This window comes from Erythrolamprus reginae, chromosome 1 (assembly GCF_031021105.1).
Source record: "Erythrolamprus reginae isolate rEryReg1 chromosome 1, rEryReg1.hap1, whole genome shotgun sequence".
Classification (NCBI taxonomy): domain Eukaryota; kingdom Metazoa; phylum Chordata; class Lepidosauria; order Squamata; family Dipsadidae; genus Erythrolamprus; species Erythrolamprus reginae.
The window spans coordinates 243,125,739-243,131,738 of NC_091950.1; positions in this window are offsets into that span (position 1 = coordinate 243,125,739).

Here is a 6,000-nt window from a genome sequence, read left to right on the forward strand (position 1 = left end):
GTTTACATTCTTACATATGTAACCTGCATTCATGCATTCATGAATATGTGATTTTGTTTCATTTTTGTTTTTTTATTTGTTTATAGGTTTGTATATTTATTGAACACTTTTCCCAGTCCCTCTCCTCATACTGATTTTGATTTTTAAAATGTTAGTGGTTAAGGGAAAGTAAACACGTAACTCTACTTATAATAAAATGTGTTGGGGTATGATAGCCTAATTAACTTTTCAATTTTAAATTATTTTAAACTCTATTTTTTCACTCATATATATTCAGAAAAATTAGGAATCTTTAGATTCCCGCCACTTTAAATATCGTCTGCTTTTCTTTTATTTTTAAACAGGAGAAGGTGATGTAGTTTGATCTATTTGATCTAACTTTACCATTCTTTGAAGCTAGATTTGACCGATCATTTTACACCGTGAAAAGCTGTACAATAAAAATCACAAAACTCTTCAGGGTTTCACACTTGCCAGCTAACAAAGCCGTTAGTATTCAAACAGTGTGTTAATCCCGCACAGGACCTCATTCAGTACAAGATCTGTTTTCTTTCCAATAGTTTTCTTTTCAAACCACAATCAAACTCGCTTATATTTTGTTTGAGATTTGAAACAGCTACTACTTCATTGACTTCACATAAAGGGCTTGTTGTGCACTGCAATGTATACCTATGAAATGACGAAGGACCGGGTCATTCCTTCCTGTACTCAGGCCTTTGCAGTGGGAATAGAGTGTTTCCACTAAACCTTTTTCAAAATGTTTTTACTTATTTGGCAGTGGGGAGGAATGGAAAGCTTTTGATTCCCATACCTGTGACAAATTGACAACACCCTGCAAATCTCATGATAGCCATTCATAGGAGATTTGATACAGAGGGAAAGCAATGCCCTGGTTGTCCACTTCCTGATTCCTTCCCCCTTCCAAGAAACTGTTGACAAAAGGAAAGATATCAAAGATAGCCTAATTCCAGGTAAGAAGATAAAGATTTCCCCTGTCCAGTTGTGTCCGATTCTGGTGAAAATGAAAACATATCTCTAGTAAAGATGTTAATTTTTGCTTTCGTCCTCAGATAATTTTATTTTTCATCATGTGGCTCCTCTCCTTCAATACATTCATGTATGTGTATGTATAGGTTATTTTCATAATTCCAGTCTATTATTCTAATAGGGCAGTTAAAATAGTATGGTGATAGGGAAAGGAACTCTATGAATAAATCAGCAGACATGACACCAAGCCTTAGATTCTACTAACAAAAATCTAGTTCAAAACTATGTTCTGTGTTTCAAATATGAACAAGCTATGACTTCATGTTTCACTATGGCAGAAATCTTGAAATAAGATCGAGGGGAATGGGGTTGATTAAGAGTCCAACTATTGCTGATTATACCAGACTAAGGATGCTCCCTCTTCCTATTTTCCCTACAACAATAAAAGTGAGATGAGCTGACACAGAAAGTAGCTCTGGACAAGACAACGAGCTGACTATGCCTAAATCAGAACTAGGTCTATCACTTTTTAGTCCAACATTTTAACAATACACCGAACGGACACTCATTAATTATATCTATCTATTTGTCTGTCTGTCTGTTTGTCTATCTATCTAAAATATTGCAATAGTGTTAGATTAGTAATACAATCTTAGAACTGAGATGGCGCAATGGTTAGAGCCAGTGAAGGGCTGCAAAAAAATTTACTACCACCCTGTAGGCATGGCTTATTTTGTGGGTGTGGCTTGCCGACCATGTGACCAGGTGGGAGTGGCTTGATTATAATGTGACCGGGGGGGGTGGCTTAAAGATCATGTGACTGGCTTAAATGTGGCTAACTTGACATCATTCACATCATGTTAATCCAACACTCCGCAGTCTGCATTGGTTGCTGATCGGTTTCTGGTCACAATTCAAAGTGTTGGTTATAACCTATAAAGCCCTTCATGGCATCAGACCAGAATATCTCCGGGACCGCCTTCTGCTGCACGAATCCCAGCGACCAGTTAGGTCCCACAGAGTTGGCCTTCTCCGGGTCCCATCGACTAAACAATGTTGTCTGGCGGGATCCAGGGGAAGAGCCTTCTCTGTGGCGGCCCCGACTCTCTGGAACCAACTCCCCCCAGATATCAAAGTTGCCCCCACCCTCCTTGCCTTTCGCAAGTTCCTTAAAATCCACTTCTGCCGTCAGGCATGGGGGAATTGAAATTTTCCCTTCCCCCCTAGGCTTATAGAATTTATACATGGTATGCTTGTATGTATGATTGATTCTTTAAACTGGGGGTTTTTAGATTATTTTTAATATTAGATTTGTTTACATTGTCTTTTTTATTGTTGTTAGCCACCTCAAGTCTTCGGAGAGGGGCGGCATACAAATCTAATAAATAAATAAATAAAATCAAGGTTTGGGTTAGGGTTAGGATGCCTGGCCTCTCCTCAACTCAAAGAGATACAATTTCCCTATCTATTTACTATTATTCAACATCCAAAATATACTACTCAATTCGATGTATATATGCCATATGTGTACATACACATGTACATACATATTACATACAGGCACATGAAAATATATATTATTTACTATATTAACTGTATGTATATGTACACACACACATACGTATGCACAGCTCTTCTAAAATTATACACATTCAACCTCAATTACTGTGATAGGAAAACATACCCAGAGCCCAAAAGGGAAAAAAATAAAATAAAATATTTTTTTTCCACTGGTTCTGTGTACCTGACCAAAATTTTTCTACCGGTTCTGCGTACCTGACCATTCTTGTAGGAGCCCATCCTGGTTAGAGCACAGTACTGCAGGCTACTTCAGCTGACTGCTAGCTGCTGTTCAGCAGTTCAATTCTCACCAGCTGAAGGATGACTCAGACTTCCATCCTTCTGAGGTGGGTAAAATGAGGACCCAGGTTCAGTGTTCCCTCTAATTTTTTGGGGGGGTGGGCGGAAAAGTATAGTGTCTGAGCGGCAGTCCCTTCGGGACTGGGTGGCACAGGAATAATAAATAAACAAACAAACAAACAAATAAATAAAAAACCCACCCTGTTTTGCCTTAGAGAATTTCAAAATAAAATACTGTACTGTGTGTCTATAACAGTGAGCTCATAATAGGGCAACTCTATCAATATCAAAATGCCACTAAAATAGCTGAGCTAGTTTCAAACTAGATTTTGATTTTCTTTCTCTCTTCCTTACTCCCATTCTTTTTCTTTCTCTTTTCCTTCCTCTCTTTTTTCTATCTGTTTCCCTCTCTTCCTCTCTCTCTCCTTCCCTCTCACTCTTTCCCTCTCGGCTTCTGGGCAGGTTTGGAAAACTCTGAGTTGATGATGATTTTTAAGTGAGCGATTGCTCACTGCTCAGCTTAGAGGGAACTATGCCCAGGTTGTTGGGGGCAATAGGCTGACTCTGTAAACTGCTTAGAGAGGGCTGTAAAATTACTATGAAGTGGTATATAAATCTAAGTGCTATTGCTATTCAAACTCAAAAGGAGGACTCTTGCTGCATCTCTTGGTTAGCAAGGAATTGTTGTGGTTAGCTCTGGCCCATCTCCTGCCCCAAGGACTGTGAATGTGGGGGAGACATCCACATGCTGCAGGCCTGTTTTGCCCCCCGGTGGAATCTGCTGATGAAGGCTTCTCTGACCAAGAAGACACGAGTGATAGGGAGGAGGAGAGTGGGGCAGACAGCTCAGAAGGAGATCAATTATCTAGCTCCTCCTTGGATTCAGAACAAGAGTTAATGATACAGCCACGCATGCGGAGAGCAATGCATAGGCAACAACAACTGAAACATTATTATCAAAGAAAATGAGGCCACCTGTGGTTGGGTGGGGCTGTGGTAATTAGGGAGGCTGCTATAAATAGCAGCCCGTGGGTTTGGCCATTGTGGAGGATTATCTGATCGTTGGGTTTCGTGACTGCTTTACTGACTTTGACCTTTTGTGTGCTGATTTCCCCCCGCTTTGAAACTAATCCAGAGCAAAGTGTGTTTCACTTTGTGAAAGAAGAAAGACTAATTGCCTCACAGCTGCAAGCTAAGTATCACAGAACTGATAAGGGACTTGTACAAATTACCAGTTTGTTTGGAGATGAGTGCTCCTTGCTATACCAAAAGAGGGCTTGGTTTAATTGAATTATCATTATAAAGAACATTGTTTTGAATTTTCAAATGTGTGTGTGTCTGAAATTTGTACTTGTGAATTTTTGGGAGGATTCTACCAGAGAGCCCGACAGAACAGGGATAATGATGAATCTTCACGGGTCGGAGAATAATTCATTCACAGGTTTCATGTACATGTGAAACAAATAGAGCAGTGAGCCAAGCCTTGCAATATCCATCCTGGTGTATGCAGTCTTGATCCTTTCTCTCTCATGACCATTGACTGAAATATGTTTCTAAAGAAAGATCAAACAATGTCCCCAAACTTCACAGGTAGTTCAGAAGTACATTCTCTTTAAGCCCCAATACAATTTTGCTCTTGCTTCCATGTCTGTTTCTTCTAGGCTCCTTTAGGGTTGAAATTCCATCCCATTCTCTAAAACCTTTCCCCAGAGGGATGATTTGATATCGGATAGAAGTTGTCTTACACAATTGGGTCAAGGGATGGCCCCTTGTGGAAAAGCATACTACCACCACCACTGCTTCTTTCAAGGCAGACAGCATCACCACTTTATCACAAAAGCAGATATCATCTCCCAAATCCAGTTATGTGCAATATATAAACCTCAAACATCTAACGAAACAGAGGGGGCATGTATCCAGCCAATTGGAGTAACAGACGTTTCTTGCATTAAAAAGAAATCTTATCGCAGTTACCCAGCCAATCAACAGATGCATCCTCCACCTTTCCAGAAATGGCAAATGCATGGCCACTGTTGTTGTAAGTGTGCAAGAAAATAGTTTATGTTGGGGTATTTTAATAGTTTTATTTATATATTTTTCCTTTAACATCCATAAGTGCTTGGTGAACTGTGTATTATCTGGGTCAATGTGCTTTACACACAAATACAAATAACAATGATAATATCATCTAGTAATAATAATAATAATAATAATAATAATAATAATAATAATCACGATCACAATCACAATCATAATCATAATAATCATAATAATCTTTCAACTTCTAACATTTACATATACATAACAATTATACTATATTCTATTATATATCAATTTATAATATATTCTATTATATATCAACACAGCAAATGAGATCACTAAGCTGGATTTCATATTTCATCACCAGTCGGGCGCTTCCCAAGCACCTAGGACTGTTCATAATCATAATCATAATCACAATCACAATCACAATCACAATCATAATAATCATAATAATCTTTCAACTTCTAACATTTACATATACATAACAATTATAATATTTATTTATTTATTTATTTATTTATTACTTGGATTTGTATGCCACCCCTCTCCGAAGACTCGGGGCGGCTCACAACATGTAGAAACAAATCATAAGTAATCAAACAATTTAAAATTTTAAAGATTTAAAAAACCCCATATACTAACAGACACACACACAAGCATACCATATATAAATTAAACGTGCCCAGGGGGAGATGTTTCAATTCCCCCATGCCTGACGGCAAAGGTGGGTTTTAAGAAGTTTATGGAAGGCAGGAAGAGTAGGGGCAGTTCTAATCTCCGGGGGGAGTTGGTTCCAGAGGGCCGGTGCCACCACAGAGAAGGCTCTTCCCCTGGGGCCCGCCAACCGACATTGCTTAGTTGACGGGACCCGGAGAAGGCCCACTCTGTGGGACCTAATTGGTCGCTGGGATTCGTGCGTCAGGAGGCGGTCTCGGAGATATTCTGGTCCAGTGCCATGAAGGGCTTTAAAGGTCATAACCAACACTTTGAATTGTGACCGGAAACTGATCGGCAGCCAATGCAGACTGCGGAGTGATGGAGAAACATGGGCATACCTAGGTAAGCCCATGACTGCTCTCACAGCTGCATTTTGCACGATCTGAAGTTTCC